This window comes from Argopecten irradians, chromosome 9, assembly GCF_041381155.1.
Source record: "Argopecten irradians isolate NY chromosome 9, Ai_NY, whole genome shotgun sequence".
In the NCBI taxonomy this organism is placed as follows: domain Eukaryota; kingdom Metazoa; phylum Mollusca; class Bivalvia; order Pectinida; family Pectinidae; genus Argopecten; species Argopecten irradians.
In genome coordinates this window covers 17,000,237-17,022,453 of record NC_091142.1, presented here as the reverse complement: position 1 = coordinate 17,022,453, position 22,217 = coordinate 17,000,237, and the positions used below count along the sequence as shown (strand labels likewise).

Sequence of the window (22,217 nt, the reverse complement as noted above, 5' to 3'; positions counted from 1 at the left end):
CATTATTGCCGCGTTAAACATTATTGTCGCGTTATAAAATATTGTCGCGTTATACATTATTGCCGCGTTAAACATTATTGTCGCGTTAAACATTATTGTCGCGTTATAAAATATTGTCGCGTGATACATTATTGCCGCGTTAAACATTATTGTCGCGTTATACATTATTGTCGCGTTAAACATTATTGCCGCGTGATACATTATTGCCGCGTTAAACATTATTGTCGCGTTATAAAATATTGTCGCGTTATACATTATTGTCGCGTTATACATTGTCGTCACGTTATAGAATATTTCACGTTATACAATATTGTTGCGTTATACAATAATGTCACGTTATACATTATTGCCGCGTTATACATTATTGCAGCGTTATACAATATTTCGCGTTATCGTTATTTTCTTAATATTTAAGATAAATAAATTCGCGATCGAGAGTTCTTACTATTTATGTATTTTTATAAGATAAATGTTTACAAAATTATTTGCAACATTTTAATTCCCGTTCGAACTATCTCACGAAATTATGCGAACATTTGTTTCTTGTGTGAATGAAGTAACATATAGTACATTGTCAAAAGCGGTATCATTTAGGACAGAATTGTCACAGTTATATATTTATATTTATTTGTTCTATATTTTGTTTAAGCTTTGGATCAATTCAAAGAGAAAGGATAAAAGATAAAAGAAGACTTTAAGTTACGATAACATGTAACGATGCACTTTGAGATAATTTATATATGATACTGAAAAGATTGATGAAATGAGTGCTTTGCTTATGAAACCTTGTTGACATTGGTAAATAATATCATTTTGTAAATTTCTTAGTTGCTTTTTAGCTTGATGTTTGATTAGGTGATCATGTCGCATTACTTTCATCTGATGATTTTAATGGTGTATGGCTTTGAAATAAAATATACCAATAATTTGTAAGCCCACTTCATTAATTGCTCTAAACCAAAGCACCATATGCGGTAATCTTTGCGTGTGTAATATTTTCATGATTTCGAGGACATGAAAGTTGATTAGCTTAAATCACTAGATTTTTAATACATGTAGTCATTTCTTGCTTGCTGCAAAAATTGTATTTACATCTTCTATATAAATTAAGTGAAAAATGGAGAAATTCAGACATTTTAGAATGTTTGTCAAGTTAGTCTCCGATAGGACTCCGATATATAATTTTGTTTTTCAACTCCATTGCCTTGAACAGAAAACACACATTTGGCAGACTGTGTCGTTAATGCCATTCACAAGTATTCAGATACACCAGTCCTACGAGATGTAAACAAAACATGATGGATTTGTTTATTGTTAGCCTCACACGATCTTTATTAACGACTCCACAGTTGATGAATCAGTTTAAAAAAACAACATTTGTCTAAATGTTTATTATGTAAAATAATACGAAACCAATTACAAAAAGGCAATTGAAACGACGACAAAATTGCCCGAAATTCCTCCCATTTCGTTTTTTCCCCAGCTTCAACTCTCACACTTTTATCTAAATCCCATAAAACGTCCAATAAAGTTCTTTGGTATTCGTCTGAATAAAATTGACCTTCTGTTGGCATAACTTATAAATAAAGAAAAAAAATGGCGAAGGATATGTGTGAAAAATTGAAATATGGCATATTTGCTAATGGCCTTTCTCACCCGATGTTTCAATATTGATCATAGCTGGGAATGTAATGACACCCATATTACTTCGCTCAAAAATCAGAAGAATATCTCCTTCGAACGCGCCGTATCCGTATCTTCTCCTTCCCCTCGAATGCACCGGGGACTATTTCTTTTTAGGTATTCTCGCCTTGATTTTACAATGGGTTCTTCTCTCCGTTTCATCCCCCTTTCCATCTCACTGGGGATAAATTATTTGGGGATATTTGAGAAAAAAAATCAGCTTTGAGAAACCTGCTGTTACAAGTGAGGGTGTTTATGACACAAGAAATATGCCCGTATCACAGATTGTCCATTCCGAGAAAATTAATTGTATTGGCACTATATTTTGAAACTGATCGTCAGAAGCCATTACTGAAGCTATCATTAGGGTATGATATGCGGTGTATTATCGAATTAGTTATGGTTAAATAAATAGGATGCTTTTCCATTAACACCAGTGTAAGCGACAAAGATTTTATGCAAATGTAGATGAATGGTGCCGACTAGAGCGGGAGTTAAAGCCCCGCCAAGTTACCCGTCTCGAGTGACCGAGTAATACGTCGGGCTTTACATTGGCCCCAAATGAGAGATAAACGTAGAAATTCCGGATCCACTCCCACCGGTCCGACTCATATGTCTAGTCACGACATGGGAGGTGTTGGTCTGTTTGTATATGGCAACCTGAGAAACTGTTTCAATGATTTTGGGGCCTATAGCTCCCGATAACTATCCTTGATGTTGACAAATTTACGGCTGAAGACGTCCCCGTAGACCAAGCCCATACGCTAGGAGTCCACTTAACGGGAACGTCAAGATTGCTTAGCACTCCAAGATAATGTTCATCGATTCCTAAATATTTGTTCTGTGCAAAAGCGCCGTATTGAAATTCTCCACAAACCATGGTTTCTGTCCCCAGAGATATTGATGGTGTAAAAACCAATTTGCGCCTGCTAGAAAAGCATCATCGGTTTAGGCTAGGGTGGCTGATGTGCGAATCGGCCCATGCTTTAACGTGAACATGTTCTAAGAAACCCGTCTAAATGACAAACTAATCAATTAGAGAAGTTATAGATTTCATGGCAAATGAGCGATAGGCTTCTACTAATGCGTTTAAGCTCGTCGTAAGAATGATTACATCTGTCCACGTGAATATATCATACGCGTATATTAATGCACGTGTCGCCTCCTGTCACGTGATAAATGGACTAGTATTGTTTCAATCTCCGTTTTCTAACATATTTCAATCATAGGATTTATCATCCTACATGTATCGCCTATCTCAGGTCGCACAGACACATGTCCTTTCTGATAAATGTGTACGAATGTCCTAAAACTCTCTTCGCAATCTTCTCGTTATTATAGAAATCTCTTCATGTATCGTCTACATCGGCACAAATGCGACGATTTTCACATATGAAATAAAAGTTATTGCAGGCTATTACACACCGATCATAAGCTTTGTGCTCGGCGATATGCAATGTTGGGAGTGCTTAGGACTATCTATGGCGTTACACAATGTTGTTACGGCTGCGAAATAATAGAGATACGTAGGCTTGGAAACAAAGCGTGTTGGGATCTCAGAGTTTGAAGTGATGGACGATTCCAAGTGGGGCAATAGTAGACAACGGATTTGCAAACCGTCGAACGTCAAAACAAGATATCGTTTGTTTGTTTTGTGATAGAGTTTTATTTATTTAATGAAAGAACTAATGCCATTATGCCTTAACTGCTACTAAACACGAATCATGAAAGAAATAGACATCCATAACGAATAACGAAAATCACAATACTAAATTCTCATGGATACACTATTTACCGGGTATTTCTAAGGAGATGACATTTTCACGAATTCTAGAGACAGGCAAGAAGTATTAACAAATGGTTTTATCATAAAGCACGATCGCGAAAAATTAAAAAAAAACAAGATTTAAAATCATTTTCTCGACTCTAGTTAAAATGACAAATATTGACAATTGTAAATAACCGACTGTATAATACCAAGTAATATGTGCGGAACAGATGGCAAATTAATGAAAACAAATACCAAAGGAATAAATAAATAACTATTCAAAGAAAATATTACAAGCGCCTATACCAGTCAATAGAAAATACAAATGTAAAACATAGTGGAGTACATGAAATCATGTTCAAAAAGCGAATGACCGATATTGCCTTATCGAACCCAATATCATTGTTTACAACTTTCGAGTTAGTGTGTTGGGACCACTTAATTACTTCCTGTTCGCCACCTAACGAAGCGGAAGTACATACATCCCACCAGGTAGCACTGCAATCTTCTCGGGTCACGTGATATGTTCCAGGTTATCAGCCGTCATTATGGCACACCGGATATGGAACTGTTAACACGTGACCGGAAGTCCCTCCCACCACGTGATTTCTCATAGATAAGCCTCGATGCGATATCTTACATTCTGTAACATTGAGACGCTTTGTCTGAATTTCTTATCATGATCGGATAGCATCAACCCGCAATGTTACCCGACATATAGTTTTCAGCAGCACATTCTCTTTGGAACGTTTCGATAGATACATACAATGAACTTGCTCAGTTAAAAGTGCATGTCTATGTTCAGTACCTCTAGAACAAGTTACTGGTTTTATCACCTGATGACGCGGTCCTTATCATTTCATGTTTCAACATCGTTGGTCATGTACTTTGGAAAAGAATTTAGGTGCAAAGGATCCATAATCTGCCTTGTGTCACGCATTACTACAAATTGAGGAAGCTATATTTGTTTTTTTCTTCAATAATATAATAGAAAGTAAACGACAAACCATTACAAACAATTTATCCTGTATTACTGGTACATTACATACCTATCGTAAGAACTCAATATTATATCTATTTTCTGTACAGCATGTCTTTGGGTCATTCGGAGTGTGTGGTTTGGAGCTGTCAACGATAGCATGAATATGACACGAATAACTAATGTAATCGAAGTAATATATAAGATGTATATGTTATTATCGTTATATTCGTGGCTGCATGGCAACCAACAAAATTTTCGTATCAACATTTTGCAGACTGAACAATTTTAACACGAAAATTTCAAATGATGGCAAGAGAAGTGTCATTTGAAAAGAAAATGCTAAATTCAATTGCTTGATCATTTAATTTAGGTGACTTGAAAACAAACCTTAAACAACAAATGGAGAGATATATTGTATTCGAAACATTGCTTTTGTCAGCAGTTGGAGATCTCACTTTATTGACGTCACAACGTCTACAGCAGTAATAGAGTCGGAAATCGGACCACAGTGTCCGCACGATTGGCGTTATATGGAGATTAATCAGAGACACTGGCGTGCTGGCGTTGGAGGTCTACCCGCCGATACTATCGACGATTCACGCTCATCCAGCTAAACACTGCCATTTAATTGCGTAATATCCGCAAACGCGACAATTTTCATCGTCATACGTATTGACTTAATATGAACACAGTCAACCATAGACGCTGTATCAGTAAGACGGATGATACATCCCGTCAACAGACCACTTTATAGAGTAATTTTCTGAAGAAACTTTTGTTCTTTATTTCCGTGAATCTGCGATTTAATTATTTTCCAATTTTTTAGATTACTAAGATTGTGTAATTTGGTGTTTTGATCTATTTCGTTGAGGAAGATCATCGCGTACTGTCAGTCAATAAATTACATGGGTACGCTTCTCCGCTTCTCCGCGATAAAAGAAACATTGTAAATCATGAGGGGCTCCGATGGGATGGCATTCGATCACATCTTTTTATAATAGCAGGAATACATAAAAAAGATACAAGCTACCTATTGAAGTTACTTGACGTCATCAATTGAACGATTAACCTCTGTAGTGTTGTTATGACTTGATATCTACATCTACTTTATCCAGTTAGTGTAAAGGTTGCTGGTAAAGTCCTGCAGTGAATTTGGCATTACCTTCTTTTTTGTTTTGTTATTTCTAACTAATATTAATTAGTCCTATATTTCTCGGCATTGAATCTTCTCTTATTCTTGGTTTTCTGAATCACTGTTCTTGAACAGCTTGACTCAATAGATGTCCTGATAGTTACCTTGTTGTGTATCCCAAGCGAAGCAGTATGTACAGCACTTCATTATGTATAAAATTCCATTTACGACACATTGTTGTATTTTGATTGAAATGCCTATTTGTTGACATTAATTAGAGTTAATTCATAATTGATAAACTCTTTTCATTATTTGTTCAGTATGTACTTTTATATCTCAGTTTGTATTTGCTGTTTCCGTTCATTGTATACTTATATGCTCTCAACCTTTTACCCATTTTCTCTTCATTATTATGGAGGAAATAAAGAAAGCAATGAATGATATTTCTATGTCATAATTACCAGCATGTGTAATCTCCTCTTAAAACATATATATTCATGAAATTCACAGCAATAAGAAAAAAGAAAAGATTTTGCAAATACTGTAATCCAATTACTATTAATACCAAAATTGATTACAATAACTGGATTCCCCCTAGCAGTTTGAATGTATGTTGAAGTTAAACCTGTTGTTTTCTATACGCATTAAAATCTTGATATAAAATCTTTGGTTTTGCTCCAAACATAAGATTGCCATAACAAAATGTACTCGGTATCGCCTAGCGGAAAAATATATGGAAGTAAAACCATGAACGTTTAAAGTATTACATACTACCGACAGTAGTTATAAGAAGGAAGCTAAAAGACAACGAAACAAAGGGGAAGTACATTATCAATGCTATCGAGAAACCGGAAGTAAGTTCAGGTTTGCATGCTGAATATGTTTATTTTTGCAGGCCGATTGTTGATGAATCGTGGCGAGGTTACATGTGGAGATATCATTGGCAGGTTCTGGGACACCGTGCGGCACTTGATGGGTCTTCATCCCATTATCGTCACTCCTTTGTTTTAAGATTCACCATCTCCATTTTCCATGTGGCTGGCTCCGTTTGGTTTCCCTATGTATTTGTCTACCTTGGCTTCGCTCGTAAAATTTCACGCATGTCCAGAGATGCATATCGTTTCCCATAACTTCCATTCAAACAATGTCGCTCACATAATGCTTCGGCAATTTTACCCCTCTAACTCATCAAAAAAGAAAACAAGCTTGGCTAAGCACATGTTGGAACGGAGGGGGTACACTCTCTGTCACATATCTACATAAGGCTTAGAACGAGGCTAAACCCATCAATGTGTTGAATATCACCGGAAGCGTGCAACTAACACGCGCTTCGTGACTGCCGTTGCCAGGATACGATCACAGTTGAGTAAACTTCAAAGCCGGCAGGGATAATCAAGTAAAATGATTCCAAACCTTAGTCTTCAAGTCGGAAGCGATAGATCAGATTTGTTTGTCATGGTGAGGAAGTGAGTTGGACCAGTGTCGAGGCTTTCACATCCCCGTCAGCGTGAACCAATGTCATGACCTTAATATCTTAGAAGGTTCTCAAGCACTTTTAAAAGAAACAAAAACTTCAAAAATATCTCATGTATCGAATTAATTTAAATGAGTCGGTTTGGTGGAAATGAGATTAATGTTGGTAATATGCCAAACACAATGGCGGCATATATTGCATTACCAAAATGGGAATAAATGTAGCTCAGAAAAACTACCCTATCCAACGTTTTAAATGAGAGTTACACTAAAAAACCACAAGAAACCTTGATTGCAGATAGTGTCTGACATTCTACTACTAGATACTCACTTCTCTGTGATGAGATGAAACATCGTAGGTCGATGATTTTTGGGGGGTTATTTAAATTTTCTCTATTAGCAGAACATGCACGTCTTGAAATAATCCTATAAATATGTTAATACCACATGAAGACGTATGCCATTACCCAGTAGATATTAAACTCATCCCCAGTTATTTATTTCAATACTCTATACATGTTCTACCTTATGTTTCACGCACGCCTTCAGCCATGGTAAATGATTGACGGTCTCTATAACCCACAAAGGAAGCATTTTATAGCGTAGTTGTCATGTTATCACCAACTAACGACTATGTTGTAGTTTTAAGAATCAAACTGATCAAACTTGTCTATTATATTATAAGACTCTTTCATATGTGGATATGAAGGATAGGGATATTCTACCCGAGGGTCACAAAATATAGATAAACCCGAGGCTTGCCGAGTTTTTGCAACATTTTGTGATTCCGAGGGTAGAATATCTCTATCCTTCATATCCAGTTATGAAAGAGTATTTTTCTTTCATACCTCGATGTCTTATTGCAATTTTAAAACTATAATATCCCGCCATTTGGAAATAAATTCGTAGTAATCCACGGCTGAAAGTCAATATTTCATAAATTACGTGATATTTTCAACAAAAATTTCATTGTTTGCATCTTTAATAGTGAAAACAGTCAAGTTTGTGAAATAAAATGTAAAATTTTACCGAGGAAATAGAAATTTTGTTGGCGCCATGACGTCACGAGGCTTTATTGTACGGGTAGCCATACAATACAGCCTCAGGTGGCATGAGTGTATTGCCCTAGATCAGCCAGTAATACACCTGTAGGTATGAACGAAAATAACGTACATAGACAGGGGTGTGATATCGAAATTAAATGTGTAATAATATCAGCTAGATTTTGTAAGATCTATCCTTCTCACGTCTAGAACCCTGAATTGTTTGTATTGCTAAACTAAAGAAGCTAAATCAAATGACCGATCTTGTGATTTGTCTTCTTTTGTTTGGTTAGTTTAACGTCCCATTAACAGTTACAGTTATTGAAGGTGCCACTTTTTCATCATCTTCTTGCAGCGCTTTCATATGAGCTTTAAAGGGACAATTCACTCAGGCTAATTCTTTTACAAAACCAAGAAGCAAAATATGGCATAAATGTATTGTTCTACATTTCTTATGAAACATATAACATAAAATATTGACGATTTCCACGTCATTGTTTAGTATTTTAATTAATATCGTTGAAATATCAAATCGTTGATCAATACGCTTAAGCAGGTATGGACGCTGTACCCATACCCGAGCCAAGGTCAAGCATGTTAAACAAATAAACTACATAACCAATAAGAAGGTGAGAAAAAGATTTTTAGGCAAGACAATTAACCTAATAAGGTAAACACACTAATGTCAGAGCGATTTGAGTAGTTCTAGACAAAAGTTGCATTACTCTACGAGCAAGGGACAGGGTTAGGCATACAAGAAGTTCGACCACAATGTGTAATGGCGGACAGCGAGCGAGTTTGAACATCTACACACATGTCACAACCATGGGCTTTTCAGGCATATCACAGTAAAACCGACTGATCTAATTTCCATTAGAACTGGTGTTTTTCCGATATATAGGCAGATTTTAATGTTCTCTTACACTGAATTGTCCTTTAACTCTGAATATTAATTCTGGCTAACGGTATGTTCCGAAGACACGTGTGACAAATTGTCCTTCATTCGATACCTCTCTTCCGCCACCATTCACACCTTAGTTGGATTTACAGCGATAGAGCCGCTGTTTTCTGTCATGGCGAAGTCCAATTATCCCAATCTGTTGTCAAGGTAGAAGAGTTTTCGTCCTGAATAATTTAGAATGTTTCATACAATCTCCTCTAATCAACAACTCATTGTAACTGCCAGAATAATGTACCAAATTGTTTTACACTCCAACATCTTTCCCGCCGTTATTGCGTCGCTTTAGAAACCCGAGCCTTCATCACCTATAATTCATTAAGGAATATCATGCAACCGAGACATAAACTTCCCACCAGTTTTAGCGGGAGCCAGGACATTGTCAATAAAATTTGGAAAAGATATCGTCTTGGGAAATCCATTCTGAGAAGAGCAAATGTTTTTTGAAAGGTACCGCGTGTAAGGTTCATTGTCCATTTTAAATAACCCGTAAGGCTACCGTAGTGATGCACAGTGGCGTATTTGTTTATTAAAAGCGTGCCATAGACCCAGAACAACAGGGATGTCAGGTCGTGATCACATTTTACGCTCACGAATTAATAATCTGTAACTTGTGTATGTTTGATGTGAAACACGTATTCTCACCGGGGCGATAATACCTTTATCCTTCACCGTAACACACACATAATTCATGAAGCAACGAAAGGTAATAATTTGCTTGAAAGACCGAAACCTTCAGAATAGACAAACACTCATTTGATTATGAATTTTTCACAACCGGAAGCGTCTAGTTTATCACGCAGCCTATATGTCGGCGTAGTGTTTGTGTAGTGGGGCGTGAAGCAGGCTAGGAAACCCTGAATCTGGACACACCATCCTGATCAAAATGATAAGGATTTTTACAATTCTGACAATGACGAGTAGCAGATCTAATGCTTTATTTGTATTGCATTCATTTTCAGATGGACCTGTTCTCACGCCGTGTTAGTGCTGGTGTATCTGTTATTCTCCGCTGTTACTAAAGTGTAGGAATGCGTCACCTCGCAGCATTGTTGTCCGGCAGTACTTGTCCACGGTACTGTTTTCCATGGTGTTAATGGAGCCACCAGTGTCTGTCCCTACACAAAAGACAAAGCACCGACAGAGAAATTTTCGAACAGGTGCATTCGGTACATAGAACCAATTATTCGACTCGCAACAGCTATACAATAACATCATCACGAATTATCACCAACATCCAACGCGATGTTCATGATAATGCTTTGGTGTTCACGTTAACAATGCATGTTACACTTATTTCTAACTTGTTAGAATGTTTGAATGAGTAGGCTGTTCTTTGAGCATACTATTGGTATTTAGTCAGCGCTTTCTGTCCCGCCGTCCTTTCATTACAAATGCAAGTAAGCTGTCTTTTTACTTTGAGCATGCTATTGGCATCATTTCAGTGCATTAATTTTCCCGCTGTGCTTCCCTAGCCTATTTGAGTAAACTGCCTTGTACTTTGAACATCATATTGGCATCTATTCAGTGCTTTATTTTTCCTGCTGTGGTTTCATATCTTATTCGAGTAGTAAGCTGTCTTTTTGTTGTTTTCAACTCAGGTAGAGAGGTGATAAGATGCATAATAAGGACATCTGCAAAATAAAATGTACTGATTCTATTCTTCCATCCAGATTCTAAAACTTACCTTGACTAAGTTTGACCTAAATTTGTAAGGGTTGTCGCTATGACCTGATTTGTATCGGGGAATGTCGTTCTGACCTAGATTGTATATTGGGAACAGTAATATGGAACAGAGGGCAGTTATTTTTCAGGAGAACATGGTTACAGTGTCTCGATATTTAGACTAGTGTCCGAACCTATCATACAGATTTGCTGAACATTGTTAAACAGATATATGTGAACTATGCACATTTTTGTATTTTCTATCTTTCGTGCGATGTTTTAGCATTTTCAATTTTTTTTATTGTAAAACTTTTTTTCTACAGAACCACTCAAAACTCGAAATAAATTAAATACATATGTAATTTTAACAAGTTGAAAAATGCAATTTCTCAAAAATATATTACAACAGGTTATGTCTATGTAAGCTCTTACCTTGCAAAATGGAATGATCGGACGACAATTTTAACATTTTATTAAACATTGATAGAAACACCTTTCAAACTACATACATGTAGATACACATGCAAGTCTACGATGTTACTTTTGAAACTAGTATATAATTACAAAAACATGGATTTTTATTGTCCGATAATTGTTACATTAAAACGAGATTCCGAATACTTTATGGGTATCCAACTTGTCAGAATCCATAGCTAAACTTCAAGAAGGAAGGTGTCGATAAAACTGCACACCTTCCAATCGTAACTAAAGATTACATATTTTCTCCTGGCACACACACACAATTATTTATTCGCATTGCTCTTTTCGTTGTTTTGTATTGTTCTGTAAGGTTTTCCAGTACATTTTCTGGTGTCTATCAATTCTTCTTTTAGTGTCCCCCATCCTAACGGGCGACATATTGCAATCATATCGACTATATATCTCTATTTCTACACTATATCTACGTTTTCTTTCAGTACGTTTTGTGATGCCTTTCCAATGAGTGTCGAGTGTTTCTTCACTTTGAATATATTTCATGTAATGCTAACGTATTAAAATGTTTATAAAATAATGTTTCTGTTTTGTCTTGTACTTATTTTGTGATATGGTGTTGGAGATTGTCATATATTGGTTTCACTTTTGATTTTTCTGGTTATATATAGTTGAATGATTTCATATGTTACCAACGATGTTAAACAATGTTGGATATTGTGACATCGTTTTGGGTTTAACTTCATTTTAACAATGAACTGATCAGCTAGAAAAAAACCATCGTCAATCATTAGAATCTTAACATACCTTGCAAAGCAAAAATGATCGAATCCATTGTTTTTGTTTGTACAGAGTCGAGGCTATCCCTGACCTCAGTCCGCAATCTGTCTCCTGTGGGTCAGCGTACCAGAACACCCCGGACAAACCCCGCCCCTCGCACTTCGTCACCCTGCTAGACAAGCACACTGGGTCCTACGGGGCTGCTGAAGGGAGTAATTGACCATCCTAAGTCTGTAATTTACCTGGAGTTAAGATGTTAAAATTTTGACGCTTACTTGTTTAAAATCCCATAAACTGTGTTTTATGAAACAATTATGTGATGGAGTCGTTAAGGTAAAGCCCATGATCAATGTCTTGCTTTGCCATGCGTGTGGACAGAGCGGGTGTCAGAGGGCTGCGAACCCAAACCAATTTATCGGGGTTTAAAAGTAAGTAATTCGCTGATTTATCGTTTATCGTCACCTGCTGCTGAAATCTACACCGGAAATGGCACGCCCCTAGATATGAAGGTGTACCGCAAATTCTTGCATCCACGGTAAGCTAATTTCCAACCTACATGACAAATAATGCGAGCCCCAGTTCCACTTTCACTATTATTGACAGACATCATCTGAAGGTGATACATCAAAGTGGAAAAAATATATAATACAAACTTCGAATCTCGCTAAATTTTGAACCTATCATCAAGAAAAAGAAATTCTTATCTTAACAAATTATCATTATCAGAATACATTATACGATTAGCCTTTTAAGAGGGTGACACCATTCCTCGATTTTGATTTTAAACAAAATTCAATTTCGCGGACTAACATTATATTAATTTAACCATTTTTTATTATGTTACAGATCGCGTCGTTGCAACCACAACAATGTCCCAACTAAAAGATATACATCATGAAACTGAAGTATTTTATGGTCAAATAGGATAGAACGAGAAACAGACTATAGTCATTTTATGCAACACAATGTAAGGAAACTCAGTTAAGAAAAGTAGCTTGACAATGTAAAATAGTGCGTAATTTGTGCCTTGCGTCCATTTCTGCTATTACATGTATCAAGGCATCATGGTGGCGATGCCACATCACATTATTATATGAACATGTCTTTAAAATTAAAAAATGTACAAAAATGTTGGCGATGCCCGAGCATTTATCTCTTTTATTTAATTCAAATTGAAAATTGTGAATTATTTTCTTTCCGCGAAATTACAGTACAGCACAGTGTATAGTTAAGATAGGAATATTTTTGAAACATTCCTGTTCATAGTTTTGGTGCTGGACTTGATCGCCTACAAGTGTTGTGATATACACTTTCAACTATTTATTCTTTTATGTGAACAGTGCCACTGTTGATTGTCCATTGGATTCGTGATTGTGCTCTAGATGAATACAAGAACGCAAGAAACAGCTTATCCTTTCAAATGTTATTTATATTGCACCCTTTGTATATCTTCTATCCTTTGACATTTCATATCTTTCATGTGAAATCCACCCATTGATATTTGACATTTGAAAGTGAATCATGATATAAACACAGCAATAATCGTGTGATCAGTTACGGTATCTAAATTATGATATCAATTTAATATCAGAACCAGAGACTACGTATGAAATCCATTGATAGAAATATGGATAAAAAGGTGTTATAAATAACGGCAAGGAGGTCATGATGTTTGGAAATAACTTGATGAATGGCGAGTAAATACCATCCATTTGCGTATGTATCAATGTTTCTATTTCTGTGTTTTTGGAATCTATATTGATTTTTTAATAAAGCGATCATGACTTGGACTAAGTATTTTTTCTCGTGTTAGATTGTTTTTTTATTTATGTTTGCAATTGTGTAGTTGCTAATATTTGAGGGGCCGTGATTGGTGAGTGGTTAAGATAACCCGACGTATGTATCAATCGACCCTTATTGAATAAAATTATACTTGAAAAAGATGCCCCGCGATATTACCACAAGCCCTCCACCTGTGGGTCATGAGTTCGAATTCCATGTGGAGCTTTTGGCAGGTACTGGCCGCTGGTCGGTGGATTTCCTCCAAGTACTCCGGAATTTCTCTTCAATCTGATCCTGACACGTCCTTACATCACTCTGGCTGGTATCAGGATGTTAGACCAAACAAACCAAGTACTAATATTTTCGGGGGTTTTGATTTCGCTAAATTTGCGGATTCATCGAAATCCGCAAAATTTCATTCAACGTGTTTTTTTTTTTTTTTTTTTTAAATCATTTGTTAACATATCAAACATTAAAAGGCTGTGGAAATTCATGAAAATAATTTCCAACCCGCGAAATATAACAACGCTACAGTATGTTAATACAATATAATCTAATAATATTATTTTGGTTAATGCTCAAGGAAATACTATACATAATATTGTTTCGAGAAGAAAGTTAGGCCAAGAATGATAAGAATTTACTGATATTGCCTGACAGTCCTCCCGAAAGAGCCTTCGACTTCCGTACCAGATTTCAACACTGCTGCCACCAACTATTCAATACCCTACGATCATGGAACTCAATGGAATTTCTAAAAATTGTCACATGGTTATTTTAATAACTTTGTCAAATCTATTCTCATTTTACTTAAAATTTCCAAATATGACACCATTTGTATGTTATATTATTGCAGATATTTGTGATTCGTTACAGAGGGTATTGTAAGATGTTTTTAATTGAATATCTTTTATATAATAACGATGTGACACAAGAATAGTTTTTATCACTTTTATGTTGAGAGTAAATGTAAATAAATCGTGAAGCAGTGTAATAGTGCATTTTATTTCTATATTTTAGCTCTAATACACAAAGTACTGAGATGATCGGTTTAATTCAATCTTATCCCTTGGAAACACAAATTACTTAAGGTAATTTTGTTTTTTGTTGTCATTACCGTATATTATAACAATGTCACAAATGAAATTGGCATTATTACATGATCAGATATTTGTTAACTCATAAGAATTTTTTATCATGTATTGTAAATACTGCAGAATGTTTTAGCAATACTTCATATAGGAAAATAAAAATAGACATCTTAACACATTTTAATTTAAATATATTGCTTCCTATGCATGCTTCAATTCAGATACACTTTTGATACACGGATAAAAATTGCAAATGTATTCTACATGCATGGAATACAAACTAAAAGACTTTATATTTTCTAATTTTTCATTTTAATACTATTTCTTAAAACGTAAAGGTATTATACCAATAAAAGTATAAAATTAAGTTTCCTTATCTTGTCTTTGATCATCCAAAAGAATTGGTTTACTCGAATATTTTGGTAATAAGACATACAAAAACAATCGATGAGTAGTCAAAACATATGATCAATACGCACACATTATCATTTCATTATTATTCACATTTTCGAACACCCCATCCCACCACTCGTGTACTGTGCGCTTTCAATTTCACTTGACCTAAATTCCTTTTACCTCAATTTTTATACTTTGTGAGGTTGTATTTCCCAAAATTAGTAAAATCTGCAAAGCTAATAAGTAATGCTATTAGTTAAATTATTGTTTCAATGGTTATCGAAATAATTTTTTATGTTTTTTATGTCGATATTCCTCTATGTACATATTAACCATGCATCCCTAACAGTTGTCTACGTTACCCAATGTTTAACAAGGGAAGGTCACCGATACGGTTGAAGTATCAAATCGTTAAATATCGCCCGACTAGTTATTATAGAATACTTAATAAAGTCCTTCGTAATAACAGACATATAGAAATCTTTCCTTATTACTTATCCATTCTAACATATGATCTACCCATGAACGTTATGACGACATTTTCCTACGACCATTTCCGACTTTTTACCTCCATTGAGGAAATGACGTTTGTCGGTTAGCGTCTTGAATAAAATGGAGGATGGTAGTTGTGCCTTCTTTTGTGGTAATTTTACATAATTTTATTGTCACTGTCGTCGTTCCAGGTGTTGTGCGAAGTTTGGAGACAATTTACAAACAGGATGTTATCTTTACTTAACTGGAAACGGATAAAGATGACAGTATAACTTAATTGAGGTTCGTAATGTATTAACTTTGAATAAAAATAGGTTACATATTAGTAAGGGGTAGACAGTTGTTTATTTGAACATGCTTGTTTATTTTTTTACTTGCTACAAAACATTCATTATTATGTATCTAAATATTATTCTGTATTTGTTAAAATTTTCTTTTTAGTGAAAACGAATTTCTCAAAACACCACCATTGATTGGTATCAATGTACTTAGAATAAAAATGTATAAAAAGTTTAAATAATTCATGCAATTAATTATAGCATAATGATCTCCGACAGAGATCTATGAGATATATATATGTATCTTGAACTGCATTCTACACTTTATAAAGCTAAATTCAAACAAAACTATATAATCCAATATATTTTCTTTATTATGGGGACACTATAAGTGTTTTGGAGGATTCAATGTTGTATTGGTGGATTCAATGTTGTATAAACAATAACACGTCTGCATGAAATTTCATGATTTTTCCATGTAATGTGAACCAATTCGACAATACAGCAAGGTTTTATCATTATCTATTTTACTAATGTTCATCTTAGTAAGTACTCATTGTGAATTTAATTTGTAGCTTTAATATTGAATGTTTGTTTCAACAATTTATGATCGATTTAAAAGCGAAAAGAAATCTTATCTTGGGTATTTTATGTTCATAATATATGACAACAACAAAATTAAATAACTATATTGCCTATTGTATGTATTTGGCTTCATCACAAATCTGGAAATATTTGGAAAAAAAAATAAAAGAGGAATATATAATAGGAAATGTACATTTGATAAACTGTGACATTAAAATGACATACTCTAAGCATAATAAATATTTAACGAATAATTTTGAAATGAAACACAGTGTTATCGTTTTAGTTGTGCCGTTACCTCACAATTGTTATACTGCTCTGGTAATATAATATAAACGGTTGTATTCCAGATTACGTCTTTGCCCTATATTGTTATAATATTATATATACTGAATACTGAATCGACCATGCATTTTAATTTTATTTTCCTAAGTACATTCATGTTAGTGATATTCTTATATTTAATTAATATTTATTGATGTAAAAAATTAGTATTTTGTTTTTATCAATATGCAACTTTTAAGATATCCTTATCCGCTATTTTAATCCTCAATTTGCGTAAAAGTAACTGTATTGATTTACAAGTATTCCTTCAGTGAAATTAAATTTCGAGTAAATATTAAATAGCAATGCTTAATATTTACTATATTAAATATATATTGTTCATATCTTCTACAGTTGAAAGGCTGATGTTTTAAAATATTCTATTATTATTGGGAATTTTCGATGTCGTATTTACAATATTATCAAGTTTTCAAATAAGGTTTAATCGCTCTACATTGTTTCTTTGATATTTTATGCTGAAAACGCTTTCGCGTGCATTTTTATGTTGTATTATCTAAGCAAGACAAAGATGTAGAAATGTTGTTGCTTGTTATTTCTAAGATTAAAAAAATATTTATTAATAAGGTCTTTATATTATATAGCTGGTAAGCATAGCACAATTTCGTTGTTGATTTTTTGACCCTATTAATATATTATTAAGACTTTATAACGATTAAATGTGTTCCATAATATTAAATAATAAAAATATGTGTTGATATTCTTATTGTAATTTTTGAATGCGGTTTTTTTCGCTTTGTTTTCAGATGATAAGAAATATTGAAAATATCTGGATCCTTTTTGGGTTTTTTATTTTTGTTTTTTTATTGTTGTTTCAAATTACGTATATCTAACACATAAAAATTGTAGAAGTAATATCTTCAAATAATTGTCTTTTGTATCTCAATACACAATGTAAGAATATTAATATTGTAATCCATTTTCCGCATCATAACATTGACGTAAGAAAGATATTTGAAAGCAAGAAAAAAGAAAAAAAAACAACCAAATTTCTAGTAGTGGAAACGTAAAATTCACAAAAGATGTTGTTAATCCGCTTACTGTCATGAGATATAATTTTTCATTCATGTTTGTAAGTTTAAGCCTAAAGGTTTCTTTTGATTATTTGCAATCCCCAAAGAATCTTTCTTGATACTATGGCGTTTTTGATGTGGCAAACTTAGCGGTGATTATATACACAAAACGACATGCTTTTATGTAAATCCGGAGTCATCTGACACCCGGTCAGAGATTAATTTGGTCCATGCTGACGTTCTTTTGTTCTATCGTGACATGTAAAACATGCATTCGAAGTTAACTGTAGAAGAAACCCTCTAAATGGTCTGAAGGACAGACAGGCTTTTATATTATACCTGGGTATCACTATAATTGTCTCTTCAGTATGTCCTCGAGTGTCTTCAAGTTGTTTTAATTATTCGTATCATGCGTTTGTTCTAAAGGTTAATCAAAAACACGAATGCAAAAAAAATAAAAAATAAAAATAAAATAAAAAAAAAATAAAAAAATAAATAAAACAATAACGAAAAGATATTAAACAAAACAGGTGACGAGATAAATCCAACCATGTTATATTATACAATTTATTTTTTCTTTCTTGAATTTTTACTACATATGTAAAAGAATATCTTATATGAAAAATAAATATTTCCATCATTTTGTATTCTTTCTTGTGGCTATTGTAGATTGGACATGTTCTACAATAACAATATTTTGTATTGTTAAAGGGAGATTACTTAAGATTAGAATGACATGAACAAATAGAATAAGTTAGTTACCATTTAGGATTTAATGGGTTATGAACAAACAAATACATGCATGAATAGCACTGAAACACATGTGAACAGATAATTACTTCACATTTATGAATATTTTTTATAAGGCTCATCAACTGATGCAATTGCACTAATAAAGTTTCTATACGAGTATTTTTCCCTTATTAATAGCTTATAAGTAGAAATTTTAGAAACCCTCCTTAAATATATCGGATATTTATCTGTTTCATATTTTCATATCATACTGGTTATACGTATTAAAAGGCGTTTGAAATATGTATGATTATATAATCTCAAATATAATAATTAAATACTACATTAAGATGTCCCATTTCATGGATAAATAAATAAATATAAAAAAAAATAAGTAAAAAAAAAGTTGTGTATCTGAAAATTATCACATCTTACAAATACATAATCTGTAACATATATTAACATGATAATAAGAAGGTAATTGATTAAATGCAAAAAGGTTACTGATGCATTTTTCTGATGTAACTTTCCAATAACAACTTAAAATATAGTTTGCTGATGAAATGTGTGAAAACGAACAAACAAAACAGTCTAAAGTTGGGGTTTAAATCGTAAATATATACACCAATATGATATATGCAATTTGTACTATATCAATTACACTAATGAGAACACCATCTTAGTGTTAACATGCAATGCGGCCATTGATTAGTCATGTTTTAACAGCTAGCTGTACTAATGTTTAAGAGTCTATTTTTGAAACCCTTCCGAGAATTGTTAAACGGGTTGTCTTTCATATAATGTTAAAAAAACGCAATGTACACACACGGGTTTATTTCCCGACATCCTGAAAATAACACAAGACATGATATAGAAAAGGGGACAAATCTGAACGGTATAACATAAATGTGTTACTCATACACTGGGGCACACGATTCGCAGTCTCTCAAAGTGATCGCTCTTGCTGCCCATTCTGGATCTGCAAGACTAGGAAAAAGGGAGGTAATCTAGAAACGACCAAAATCGTAATACCAATTGGTATTAAAATTCAAACGGACAGTTGGGTATTCCTGGGAACTCCATCCTTCCACAATGTTCATAGTCCAGTACATTGTGTATCCTTAATGTATCTTTAAAAAAATAACAAAAAAGATACACATATTTATTACTACCTTAATGGACAAATGACTAAATTGAAAACAGCAAAATTCGCTTTGCTAGAGTTAAACTGTATTTATGTTTTTTTTTCGGGTAACTTATCAATAAATGGTTTAATATTGATTTATTGACAACTATTGTTTAAAGGACAATATATTAAACATGTAAAGTTAATACTATCATCTACGATTAAACAGCTGAGAATCATGGCAGTAAAATGACAGAAACATCTGTCCAAATGATAGAATTATGCGTTCTGTTACCTACCATTTACCTTGAATCGTATTTTTGGTTAATTAATGTTTTCTTCATGACACAGAATATCTTAGAAAAGAAGAAAACAATATCACAGAATTAGGCAAAGTCAGCACATATAGATAAATAAAACTATAAAAGAAATATCACTGCTGGTAGGTATGTTTGACACTGAAAAAACGCCAAAGAAAACTCATGCAGATTAAGAATCTATTAATGTCTCCCAAACACATGCCACACACCACACATTATAAACAACATTAATATCGATAGGAGACTGCTCTTAAATGATATCTGCTATTGAAACTGTCGAATGTAACACAGTATACAGTACATATACAACAATAGGATGAGGATTTTGTTAGTTGGTTGATTTTGTCGTCTTATTGACTACATATGGCTATTTAAGGACGACCTCACCTGTATGTATCTTGTTAGGTTGGAGTGCTGATGTCGTGTCTTCTTGTGATAGTGTGTTGTGAAAGGCTGCGGTATATTTGTGTCGTGTCTTCTTGTGATAGTGTGTTGTGAAAGGCTGCGGTATATTCGAGTGTCCTTGTGATAGTGGAACTAATGCCAACTTTCTCAATCAATATCACAGAGACAAGTTGCTACTGGACACGTCTGAAACTACATAAGGGAAGTAAAGGCGTCTTAGGTAAATCAATGTTAAAGATGTGTTAATGAGAGCTGCTTCTGACAGAACAAATTGCTTGTGATTTTCTAAATTGTAATAGTATGCATTGTAGTAACAATTAGAAGATTTTCAAATCCGTCTTCAGCATCAATCTCCCGAGACAGATATCTCATCAGCAATTATCTCTTGGACCCGTAATGGTGGCAAAGCTTTAACGATGAATCCACAAAAACATGTAAACAACCGTAGATTTGAATTGCAGGGATACTGCAAAATTGGATACCGGATTAATTGTGTTTATCATAAAGCATAGTTGTAAGATATCAAAGTTAATTTCGTTTTCATTTCAACAAATTTTATTGCAAATAAGATGCAAATGGCTTTGGCATCAGGCAAAGCCTATATTAGCCATCTCCATGGTTTCGTTGTCATTGTTTATTTAGAAAAAAATATATAAAGTCATATTTTTAAAATTCAAACAAGCATAGACATTTCGATACAACTAAGTATTTGTATCGCAAAATAGTATTGTACAACTAAAGAGTTTATTTTTTAACTTTTAATGGACAAGGGAGGACAACGAATAAGCTGCTTAGATGCAGTTGTCGAAGAAGGTTCAAAAAGAAATGTCGACTATATTGATGATAGGCTTCAAACACAAATCATTAATTTTAAACTTTTGATAATGTTAAGGACAAAGAATAGCTGTATAAACTTGAATATTTATTATACTTCTATGATACAAAAATAGGTTTCATGCAACTCCTCCAAAATGTATGCAATAAAAGGAGAGATATCAATTCTCACTATTGAAAAACTAAGTTCTTTATTAATTACGACGAGCAATTGAATATGCTGACGTTTTACCTCGATTTCAATTTCTAAATGATTGTTTCCCTTGAATTCAATTACTTTAACATATGCACAAAGAATTGCCACTATGCGGCTTTTGTTGACAAAGGGTCCCGACGTAACCTTATCGAAGTCACTCTGTACGGTGTGCAGATGGTGGGATCCACCCTCTCCGACAACACAAGGAGGCGTTTAGCTTTCGCCCTTACAAATACGGAGTATGAAACAGTAGTAACAAGGTACGACCGAGGAGGGTGGCAGAACATAATGCTTACAAATTGGGGTGAGACTGTTGTCGGATCACGTAGTTACGTCATGGTTGAGTGATTACGGTAAATACCGGGCGCGATGACGCCTGCGCTACTGTACAAACACTATCTCACCTTTGTGGAAAATCAACAAAACACACTTTCGTAATCTGAAACCATTTTTGAAACAAACCTTCACATTTACACTTCACACCTACTGAAATTGTTAATGTTCAATTAAATATAGATGCATTAATTGATGGTTATATAACTAAAATACATTTCCTAATCAGGAATTTATAATAAAACATGGCGTTAGATGTACTATTGTGTTTTACGTCAAATTATAAAATCTTATAATTGTAAAGGTGAAGAAAAGTGAGAGTAACAGGAGACAAATGCACGGACCTACATCCAGTTCTGTGCTCTTTCCAGTGATT

The 22,217-nt window shown here is 34.0% G+C and overlaps 1 long non-coding RNA gene across 1 annotated transcript; it reads left to right on the top strand.

The window, feature by feature from the left end:
* The first annotated feature begins 9,742 nt into the window (after nucleotides 1–9,742).
* On the top strand, nucleotides 9,743–14,402 carry LOC138330851 (uncharacterized). Its single transcript, XR_011209604.1, has 3 exons — nucleotides 9,743–10,208; nucleotides 11,989–12,451; nucleotides 12,763–14,402. It is a non-coding gene; the product is annotated as an uncharacterized lncRNA (long non-coding RNA).
* Nucleotides 14,403–22,217: the final 7,815 nt, after the last annotated feature.